The sequence below is a fragment of the Lethenteron reissneri genome, chromosome 52 (assembly GCF_015708825.2).
Source record: "Lethenteron reissneri isolate LAM-NWPU_2019-01 chromosome 52, ASM1570882v1, whole genome shotgun sequence".
NCBI lineage: Eukaryota > Metazoa > Chordata > Hyperoartia > Petromyzontiformes > Petromyzontidae > Lethenteron > Lethenteron reissneri.
The window spans coordinates 10,584,893-10,597,033 of record NC_083830.1 but is presented as its reverse complement, the minus strand read 5'-3'; positions in this window follow the sequence as shown (position 1 = coordinate 10,597,033).

Below are 12,141 nucleotides of genomic sequence, written 5' to 3'. Positions count from 1 at the left end.
CACAGTAACAACACTACGATATTTGTCATATCAGTGGTGTACCAACTCCACAGTAACAACACTACGATATTTGTAATATCAGTGGTGTATCAACTCCACAGTAACAACACCACGATATTTTTCATATCAGTGGGTGTGTAATTCGAGCAAGGACAGGGTGGGCGCTGCCTCCGCACCACTCACACGGGCCGGTGTATTGGAGAGGCGGAGCCTGGTCGTCGGGGTGAGAGGGGGCGGAGATAGGGGCAGTATGAGAAGGTGGAGTTTGGGTCACGTGAGAGAGGAGATATAAGGAGAGAGACGGAGGAGGAGGGGAGGAGAGAAGAGAGTGAACCACGGAGGGAGCCACGCTGGCGGTGGAGGGAGAAGTGGCGCCATTGCCACGTGGTTGGGGCCGATAGGCGTACTGGGGTCCAGCGTGCGCGGGCAGCGGAACGTGCGGGACCGCACGGAGAGAGAGAGAGCCAGCAGCATGTGCGGGGTACCCGAAGGGCGGTGTGACCCGGGCGGGTGAGGAGAGAGCACACGGAGGGGCCGGAGGAGACGGCGTGGCGAGAGCCACACGGAGCGTGCGCGGGGCGCACGGCGACAGAGAGAGAGTCACACGGAGCGTGTGCGGGGCGCACGGCGAGGGTCGGAGCGAGGACCAGCGGGTGCGAGTAAAGAACCCAATAAAGGACCAACGGAGAGCGACATATTGTGAAGGAGTCCATTATTACACTGGTGTCAGAAGTGAACCAAGATGTCTAAGCATCTTAAAAAGAAGAACGTACCTGCACCATCCTCGGACGACGAAGACGAGCTTCCAATTGAGGCGGCGTTCCCGACGATGGAAGGAGGGGGTGAAGTGCGGACGGGCGACGCGCCGGGGGTGCAAGAGGTTGTCGGTGCGGCGGGGCCGTCTGCTTCGACGGGCGCCGAGGAAGGCTGGCGGCACGTGACGGCTCAACTTGAGTTGCTGCGGGCCACGCTGACACAACTGTGCACCCTGGTGACAACGGCGGCGGGGCCGAATCGCCGAGCGGGGAGCCGTCCGCCATTGGGGCCCGCGCGACGCTTCCCACCCTCTCCGCCACGCGACAAGACGCCGCCATCTTGGGCGGGGCCGGGGACCAAGTGCGGGAAGCCGCCATCTTGTCACCGCGGGAAGCCGCCATCTTGTCACCGCGGGAAGCCGCCATCTTGTCTCCGCGGGAAGCCACCATCTTGTCTATGCGGGAAGACGCTATCGTGTCGCCACCGCATCAAACACCGTCGGCGGATTACGGCGACTCGGGGACCCGCAGCCATCGGCTGACGACGCTCAAGGAATTCTCCATTGGCGGCGACTGGAGTGCGTTCGCCTGCCGCTTTGAGGCGGCAGTCCGCTCTGCAAAATGGACGGATTCGGAGGCTCTAGAAGTCCTGCCGACGCTTCTGGATGACGAATTGGTCAGGTTTTTCCGCTCCATTAAAGCCACGAGAAAGACTACGCTGAAGGCTGTATTTGAAGATATGGCATATGGCGGAAGCTTATGAGCCCCCGGACGATGCCCATCGCAGGTTTATTCAATGGCAACGGGCTCCGGAGGAATCTCCCGTGGCTTACCGGGGTGCCGTCTTGGAATTGGCTATGGCCGCATACCCGGACACGGAGCCTGACTTGTTAGAGCCTTTGATTTTAGGAAAAATGTTGGAGCTGTCCAGGGATTTGGGCATCCCCATGCCTGTGTGCAGCCACGAACAACTGACCTCCCGGATAGCGGCTAAGTGCCTGGACGCGCAATTCAACCTGCGCTGGTGGAAGCAAGTTACAGCCTGGACGGGGAGCCCCAAGATCGAGGGCGGTGCCACGGGATGGGACCCGTCCAAGGCCCTGTATGTACGGGACGAGAGGGGGCCTGCAGAGTTGACGGCAACAGCGATCCAGCCGCCTACTCGCGGGGGTGCGGAGTTGGGGCCAGGGCCACCGTTGCGAGATCGCCAGGACAGGGGGGGCGCCGGACGTCGGCCTGACCTGTTGTGCTTCCGCTGCGGCCGTCGGGGGCACTTCGCCAGGGAATGTTGGGATCGCCCTCGCCCGCCGCTCCAGCAGGAGGCCCCTGCCAAGGAGGCGACGTGTCAAGAACAACCACGACAGGCAAGTCGGTACGCATCAGACACCTGGCAAGGCCTGTCACCTCATGCATCACTTTCGCCGCGGGGTCCGGTTAATGTTACTAACGGGGGAGCGCTGGAAGGGCCGCGTCGCTCGCTGATGCAGTGGCGTAAATTGGCACGGAGGGTGGTTGCGGCCGCTACCGGGTCGTCCACTGTGCCGGGTTCCATCTAAGGGGTGGACGTGCATATTTTGGTGGACTCGGGTGCGTCTGCGACCATTATCTTGGACGTTATATTTCACCTCCTGTCCATTCCTCCAGAGCGGGTGCGACCGGTTTACGACTCGTGCATAGCGGCGAATGGGGGAAGTATGGGCATTGTGGGTCAGGTGGACACCAGCATAGCGGTTGGGGGTGTTTCGGTTTCTGGGACGGTGTTGATTTCTAGGTCCCTCGCTGTGCCCTGCTTGTTGGGAACGGATTTCCTGGCGAAAATGCCCATTCAGATTAGGGTGGATCAGAATTGTATCCAATTACCGGGGGGCCGCCAAATTGCCTTCTTGCCATCACCCTGGGGCCAGTCCGTTCCTGACCGCCAGGTGCAGGCGCTCTCCGACGTATCGGTTGATGTTCCACCTGGGTCGCAAATGCTTATTCCGCTGCGTTATCGGAAACCGGTGCCGGGAATCGAGGGGGCGGAAGGTGTCGCCGTCCAATGCTCTAACGGGGGGTTTGACGCTGGTCGGGGCGCAGACGATTGTTCGGCCGGGTCAACCCCCGTTTTTGCAAGTGTTGAATGGGACCGCAGATAATGTTAGTGTGCTGGCCGGAACTGTTTTAGCTCATGCTGCGACTGCTTTCACGGCCCATGGCGATGGGGGCCCCCGGGGCCTCGTAGGGGGGGTCTCGACCTCCACGGCACAGGACGATCGCTGGATTGCAGAATTGTGTCGGGAGAATGTGTCCTTAACTGGCGACCAATGGTCCGCGCTTCGCACGCTGTTGGGAAAGTATTCCGACGTTTTTAGTTCGGACGATTTCGATTTGGGACGCACTTCTCTGCTCTCCCACCATATTGATACGGGAGATGCCGCTCCGATTCAGATGAACCCGCATCGGTTGAGTCTGTCGGAGCGGGATCATATATGGGGCGCGGTGGAGGATATGCTGGCCGCCGACATTATTTCCCCGTCCAACAGTCCGTGGGGTGCTCCTGTGGTCCTTGTGAAAAAAAAGGATGGGAAATTGCGGTTTTGTGTCGATTTTCGCAGGTTGAATAAAGTGTCGGTTGCGGACGCGTACCCCCTGCCGCGTATGGATGACTCCCTCGATGCCTTGTCTGGGGCAAAACGTTTTTCTACTCTCGATCTTTCATCGGGATTTTGGCAACTTCCCTTGGACGAGTCCTCGAGGTAAAAGACGGCTTTCCGTACGCCGCAGGGCTTGTTTCAATTTAATTGTCTCCCCATGGGCTTGAACGCCGCCCCGGCGATGTTCCAGCGATTGATGGAACTCGTGTTGACCGGTCTGCAGTGGGACACGTGTCTGATATATTTGGACGATGTTATCGTCTTCAGCCGCACGTTTGAGGAACATCTGCGGAGATTGGACGCGGTGTTTGCGAGGATGCGTTCCGCTAAATTGAAGTTTAAGCCTAAAAAGTGTCACCTGTTGCAGCGATCCATGCGCTATTTGGGCCACATAGTCAGCTCGGACGGGCTGGCCACTGACCCGGAGAAGACGGCGTGCATCCGGAACTGGCCGACTCCGGCCTCAGTGGGGGACGTGCATCGGTTCGTCGGGTTCGCTCCTTATTACCGCAGGTTCGTGCCTGACTTTGCCACAATCGCGAGGCCTTTACACCTCCTTACGGCGAAGGGCCGGAGGTTCAGTTGGGGACCGGCGGAGGAGGCGGCATTTCAAAGCCTACATGATCGTTTGGCATCGGCACCGACGCTGGACTATCCGGATTTCACTCGGCCATTTATCCTGGATACCGACGCGAGTGACACGGGGATTGGGGCCATCCTGTCCCAATCTAGGGACGGCGTCGAACGCGTAGTGGCTTATGGAAGCCGCGTGTTGTCTCCGGCGGAGACCCGCTACTGCGTTACTCGTCAGGAACTCTTGGCCATAGTACATTTTCTTCGCCAATACCGGCCGTATCTATACGGCCGTACGTTTATTGTGCGCACGGATCATGCTGCTCTGCAGTATGCCCTGAGGGTTGATCAACCATCTGGCCAATTGGCACGATGGTTGGAAACCCTGCAGGAGTTTTTATTTGAAATTCAGTACCGGAAGGGATCGCATCACATGAACGCGGACGCACTTTCTAGATTGCTGCAGGGGTCCCCGTGCGCTTGCACTTCGGGCACAAATAGGTGCACGCGGGTTCCGCTGCCACCTCGGACGGTTATGTCCGCTGTGGAGGTGCTTGAGGCTCCCGCGTGTCCAGAGCCGGCTGATGGGGTTTTGAATTTGCCACGTTCGGTATGGGTTCGCGAACAATTGCTTGATGACTCGCTGGGGGCCTTGCGGGGTCGGGCTGTGAAGGTAAGGGGTGGCTCGCTATCCGATGGGACGCCGGGAGCTGCTCTCCGGGATGGCTTGCTGATGTGGAGGGAAGGCTTGCACGATCGCTGGTGGCTTGTTGTGCCGGTGTCGCTGCGATATGAATTTATTCGGATTCTGCATTCCGAGAAGTTATTACATCTCGGAGTGCAGAAAACCTTGTTGACGTTACAGCGGGATTATTTTTGGCACGGCATGACGACTGATGTCGTCGGGCACATTCGGGCGTGCTCCGACTGTGCCTGACGGAAACCGCCTAAACACCCATATGTTCCACCAGTGCAGTCCATACAGGTGTCACGGATTAATGAATTAGTGGCGTTGGATATTTTGGGGCCCTTTCCGCCATCCGCTCGGGGTAACACATTTTTATTGGTTGGAGTAGAATATCTTTCTCGCTGGCCGATGGCCTGGCCCTTAGCCGATCAGTCAGCGGCGTCTATCACGGAGGCGTTCCTGTTCGGATATGTAATGGACAAAGGGGCGCCGGAAAGGTTGCTTACAGACCAAGGGCGAAATTTTTCTTCTAAATTATTGGCTGAGGTGTGCGCTGCACTGGGGACCAAGAAGGTACGGACCCTATCGGCGATGCTTTGTCATACGGTTAGCGAAAAGCAGGCTGATTGGGATTTGCATCCCTGGGGTGCTCTCCGCGTACCGGATGACGCCACATGCGTCGACGGGGTACTCGCCTTTCTTTTTGATGTACGGCCGCGAGAACGTGCCGCTGGTGGATGTGTAGCTGGGCACGGGGGTGAAGGGTCCTGTTAATCCTCTCCCCGATTATATTTGGGACACCGTTCGTCACGTGGCTGAGGCGCAGGAGGGGGCCCGATTGGCTACTGCCAAGACCCAGGCCCGGAATGAACGTTGTGCACGACGCTCGCATGGTGAGTCCCCCTGGCGGGTGGGGGACATGGCCTGGCTGCACTGCCCACAGGTACCGGTGGGGACCTCCCCTAAGTTGCATAGGCCGTGGCACGGGCCGGTGGTGCTTATTGAGGTTCCTAGTCCGCAGTCCGCACGTGTTCGGTTCGGATCGCGGCGTTGGTACGTGCATACGTCCCGATTGAAACCTTATGTGGCCCCGCGGACGGATGCGTCATCTCCTAATGTTGCCTTGCCGGTGTCTGTCGCGACCGACGCGCCACTGACTTTGCCTGTTCAACCTGCAAGCGCGCCTGTCGTGCCTCCTGTAGACGGACCGGCAGTGATCCTGCCGGACATGGTGATTCCTGCTCCGGGTGGGCCTACCACGGCGATGGGGACACTTGACCCCGCTGCCCCTACAACCCCACCTCGGGCGCAGTTGCGGGAGGGCTCGATGATGGGCCTTTTTGGGGAACGGGATGCTGGGAGTGACGGGCCTCCAACAGCGGCGGGCGGTGCCAGTCCCGCTGCTCCTAAAACCCCGTCAAGGCCACGGTCCGCACGGGGGGGCACCCCCGTGCAGGACGGCCCGGTGACTCGCACGCGTTCGAAATCCCTTCCCTTTCGTTAATTGTTATTGTGTGTCATGTGTTGCTCGCATTATTGTTGTTCTGTTGCAGCCGAGGACGGCTGGCTTTTTCATCGGGGGGGGGGGGGGGTAGTGTAATGCAAGCAAGGACAGGGTGGGCGCTGCCTCCGCACCACTCACACGGGCCGGTGTATTGGAGAGGCGGAGCCTGGTCGTCAGGGTGAGTGGGGGCGGAGACAGGGGCAGTATGAGAAGGTGGAGTTTGGGTCACGTGAGAGAGGGGATATAAGGAGAGAGACGGAGGAGGAGGGGAGGAGAGAAGAGAGTGAACCACGGAGGGAGCCACGCTGGTGGTGGAGGGAGAAGTGGTGCCATTGCCACGTGGTCGGGGCCGATAGGCGTACTGGGGTCCAGCGTGCGCGGGCAGCGGAGCGTGCGGGACCACACGGAAAGAGAGAGAGCCAGCAGCGTGTGCGGGGTACCCGAAGAGCGGTGTGGCCCGGGCGGGTGAGGAGAGAGCACACGGAGGGGCCGGAGGAGACGGCGTGGCGAGAGCCACACGGAGCGTGCGCAGGGCACACGGCGACAGAGAGAGAGCCACACGGAGCGTGCGCGGGGCGCACGGCGAGGGTCGGAGCGAGGACCAGCGGGTGCGAGTAAAGAACCCAATAAAGGACCAACGGAGAGCGACATCTTGTGAAGGAGTCCATTATTACAGGTGTACCAACTCCACAGTAATAACACTACGATATTTGTCATATCAGTGGGTGGACCACCTCCACAGTAATCACACTACGATATTTGTCATATTGTAATGCGAGCGTATGCTGGGGGGTCGCCAGTTGGTGGGGTGGCCTTCGCTGCCTCAGCCTCGAAGCCAACCAGGCAACACGAACCATCGGGGGCAAAGTTCAAGGGCGGAGCCCGCGGGCGCTAGGGGGGTGGTACCATCTAGAAAGTTCGTGAAGGGTGTGGGAGGGGCGGAGTCTGGGTGACGGGGGGGAAGGGGATATAAGGGGAAGCTGGAAGGGGCTCGAGGTCATTGTGTAAAGGCTGGAAGCGGGGCCACGTCTCGGGTCTCCGCGAGCCATCAGCCACGTGGCGACGCGGAGACGGCTCCCAGCACGTCGTCTGCCAGTGGTGCGCGGGAGCGTAGGAATGTGAGAGAAAGAGCGTCGGAGGAGCGGGACGCCAGCTCACGCGACACGCCGCGGACGGAGGAACTGAGCGGAATGCGAGTTGTCCAGCAACCGAAGGAATTAATAATACGGAGACACATTCGCTTGGGGACAGCACCGTGTGGGTGGCTGTGTGTGACACAGCCCTATTGGGGACAGCACCGTGTGGGTGGCTGTGTGTGACACAACCCTAGCGGGGACAGCACCGTGTGGGTGGCTGTGTGTGACACAGCCCTAGCGGGGACAGCACCGTGTGGGTGGCTGTGTGTAGCACCAGCCCTAGCGTGGACAGCACCGTGTGAGTGGCTGTGTGTGACACAGCCCTAGCGTGGACAGCACCGTGTGAGTGGCCGTGTGTGACACAGCCCTAGTGGACAGCACCGTGTAGGTGGCTGTGTGTGACACAGCGCTAGCGGGGACAGCACCGTGTGGGTGGCTGTGTGTGACACCAGCCCTAGAGGGGACACGCTGTGTGGGTGGCTGTGTGTGACACAGCCCTAGAGGGGACAGTACCGTGTGGGTGGCTGTGTGTGACACAGCCCTAGAGGGGACAGCACCGTGTGGGTGGCTGTGTGTGACACCAGCCCTAGCGGGGACAGTACCGTGTGGGTGGCTGTGTGTGACACCAGCGTGGACAGCGCCGTGTGGGTGGCTGTGTGTGACACAGCCCTAGCGTGGACAGCACTGTGTGGGTGGCTGTGTGTGACACAGCCCTTGCGTGGACAACACCGTGTGGGTGGCTGTGTGTGACACCAGCGTGGACAGCGCCGTGTGGGTGGCTGTGTGTGACACAGCCCTAGCGTGGACAGCACTGTGTGGGTGGCTGTGTGTGACACAACCCTAGCGTGGACAGCACCGTGTGGGTGGCTGTGTGTGACACAGCCCTAGCGGGGACAGCACCGTGTGGGAGGCTGTGTGTGACACAGCCCTAGTGGACACAGCACCGTGTGGGTGGCTGTGTGTGACACAGCCCTAGCGGGGACAGCACCGTGTGGGTGGCTGTGTGTGACACAGCCCTAGTGTGGACAGCACCGTGTGGGTGGCTATGTGTGACACAGCCCTAGCGGGGACAGCACCATATGGGTGGCTGTGTGTGACACAGCCCTAGTGGGGACAGCACCGTGTGGGTGGCGGTGTGTGACACAGCCCTAGCGGGGACAGCACCGTGTGGGTGGCTGTGTGTGACACAGCCCTAGTGGGGACATCACCGCGTGTGTGGCTGTGTGTGGCTGTGTGTGACACAGCCCTAGCGTGGACAGCACCGTGTGGGTGGCTGTGTGTGACGCCAGTCCTAGCGGGGCTTGGCGAGCACAGGGATAGTGCGGGCACCACGCACAGCGTGTGGCGGGAGCTCCCCCGAGGGAGAGGGGATGAGCGTCAGCCCAGGGTCAGGGTTGCCCCGGGCATGGCACTCTGGTTAACCCAGTAGACACATGATTCGGAATGTTCATACAGGGGGCCCCAGGTGGGGGGACTCGGGGGTGATCACGTGTCCGGAGAGGGGTCTTGAGAAGGATCGAGAGGGAACGAGAATGTTCGGGAAGGCGGGCGGGGCCAAGGGCGGAGCGGCCCCGACTGGAGAGGGATATAAGGCGGGTCCTTGAGAGGGACCGGGGTCGCTGCATTCTACAAGCTGGAAGCTCTACGTCTCGAGCTGAAGCTCTATAACTACGAGCTGGAAGCTCAACATCTACAAGCTGGAAGCTCTACATCTACAAGCTGGAAGCTCAACATCTACAAGCGGAAAGCTCTATGTCTCGAGCTGAAGCTCTATAACTACAAGCTGGAAGCTCAACATCTACAAGCTGGAAGCTCAACATCTACAAACGGGAAGCTCTATGTCTCAAGGTGGAAGCTCAACATCTACAAGCGGGAAGCTCAACATCTACAAGCAGGAAGCTCAACATCTACAAGCGGGAAGCTCAACATCTACAAGCGGGAAGCTCTACGTCTCAAGCTGAAGCTCTCCGTCTTACGAGGCAACCACGTGGTCGGAGACCAGAGTGAGGGATCGACCCTTCGTAGCAGTAACTCGCTGCAGTCTGGCAGAGGGGGAGTTACTACCCCTTTGTGTTACGGTGTTACAAATAAAAGTGTTGCCTCTAAAAGGAACAACGTCTGCGACTCAGTTGGACCCACGACAGATATACAAACTCCACAGTAACAACACTACGATATTTGTCATATCAGTGGTGTACCAACTCCACAGTAATCACACTACGATATTTGTCATATCAGTGGTGTACCAACTCCACAGTAATCACACTACGATATTTGTCATATCAGCGAGTGTACCAACCAACTCCACAGTAATCACACTACAATATGTTTCACATCAGTGTGTACTAACTCCACAGTAACAACACTACGATATTTGTCATATCAGTGGTGTACTAACTTTACAGTAATCACACTACGATATGTATCATATCAGTGGTGTGCTAACTCCACATTAATCATACTACAATATTTGTCATATCAGTTGGTGTACGAACTCCGTAGTAATAACACTACGATTCATATTCTTAGGTTTTTTTCGGTAAAGTCACGTAGGTAAACATTAAAATTAATAAAAGTAAAATAAAATAAAAATCACGACGTTTCGGAGGCAACACAAGCTTCCGTCTTCTTAATTTTAATGTTTTACCTACGTGACTTTACCGAAAAAACCTAAGAATATGAATCCTTGCAGTCACGAAAGCTTCAAATCTAGAACTACGATACATGTCATATCAATGGTCTACTAACTCCACAGTAATCACACTACGGTATGTCGTATCAGTGGTGTACCAACTCCACAGTAATCACGAACCCGGCGATCCGAGTTCGATTCCCGTTCACGGGTCACCAACACCGGGGATGATTATCTGAACCCGTCCTGGGCCTCTCCCCTAGGTCGACTCGGTGTGCAACATCATTGCCACTGGGGAGACAAAGGCGGACGGGCGCGGTTGCTGGCCGTGGCGGCCTTCATAGGTGGCTTCTCGCTACCAGCACTTGCCCAAACAGTCTGTTAAGGCCACACGAGGGATCTCCGCATTTATTTTTTGGAGTAACGACATTGGCAGCTCAAGGAGTGCCGGCAATCGGTCAGGTGGGGCACCAATATTTGATTTGTTTCTTTGCACGGTCGCACCCTCGAGGCTATTAAATATCGCGGCTCCTCTTTGCCCGAATTGCAATCATTACGCTCACCATTTCGAATATTTACCGCTGTCGGGGCGGCTCCCTATTCGCAAAATCCCACCACTACAGCTCCGTAGTACAGTCACCGCCTTGCAATCACGTTCCTGCTCTAATTAAAGTAAAATAAAACGTGAAACGTTAAAGTAAAAAGTGTGTTAATTAAAAATCAAGCCGCGTTTTAAATAAGTGCTTGCTCTTTGACGTCTTCAAACTAAGCCGGATGTGTTACATCTGACACCGTGACGTCGAAGCACGAGGCGCCCCCCCAAAGCGCAGGGCCCGGGGCAGTCGCCTCGATTCGCCATACCCGAGGGACGGCTCTGTCCAGGCCACTTCTTCCCCCATACCACGCGAGTGTAATTGAGATTTGACCATGCCCGCAATTCGCCCTCACTTGCTCATACCGATGATGTTGTTGATGGCGCTATTGTGTACAAACTTGGTTGTCCGAGTTCGATTCCCGCTCACGGCCAACACCAGTGACGATTATCTGAATCGGTACCTGGGCCTCCCCTAGGTCAACTCAGCCTCAAATGAGTACCTGGTGAGATGTGTAAACATTGCCACTGGGGAGATGTGGTCTGGCGTGATGCTGGCCACCCCACCCCCTTGTGTGCAGTGCCGGCCTTCTTAAGTGCTCGCTAACAGGACTTGCCCAACAGTCTGTTAAAGCTATACAGGGTTCTTTGATTGTCTTTGGTGCCACTTTGAAAGTTAACATTCTCACACACACACCCACAAAACGCTTGCTCAGTGCATTTTACTAGAACAAAGTTTATTATTCACATTTAATGACATTTACAAAACGTTTTTTTCTTTCTAAACGGCCTCTCATCGTTGTGTTAACACTTTCATAACTGTAGCAGATGCAACTGTATCCGGACTGTTTTAAATACATCAAAAATGTAGAAAAAATAAGAGTAGGGTAAGTATGAACTGCCTATGACCAAATTATCAGGAATGTGTCCGATCTCGGCAGCAAAGCTGATTTCAGCCTGGACAACGCTTTTGACGGGCGGCCACCATGCAAGTCAGGTTTGTTATAGGATGCTGCGTCGCTACACGGTGGTCAACAGCAAAGTTGGAGCAAAAATAATCGTTCGACTGTACTTTCTATGCGCCCCACGTATATGAACCTATCACGGGTATGAACCTACCACCACAGACCTGCACAGACCAGTGCGGTGAAAGTATGGTCAAATAACCCCCACGGCCCACTCGGTGTGGGCAGAGTGTGGGCAGGGTGTGGTGAGGGTGTGGGCAGACTCTCCTTCAGTAGTGGATTGACTCGAGGACAGGCAGGGCTTCGTGTCAGCTGGGTCTGTGCTGGTCTGGTAGTATCCACTGCAAAGGCTGTGGATACTAATAGTAGTCACTTGCTATCTACTCCAGTCTACAGGCCACCCAGAAAATATTTAAGTGAGAAATGAAACCCTGAGGAAAGGCTTAACCTGGCACATGCCTGGGTGCCCAGTGAACGATTATGACCCTGTCAAAGGTGGAGCCATTGGTCATCAAAATGCTTAACATTAATGCACCCTATTTGTTATTGTAGTTGTAGTTGAAATATGGTGTGTAACTGGGATAGGGACTCGCAATATTACGTGGGCCACGTGGACTAGCCAAGGTTGTGTTTTGCATAGACCAATCATTTGCTATTTTTAAC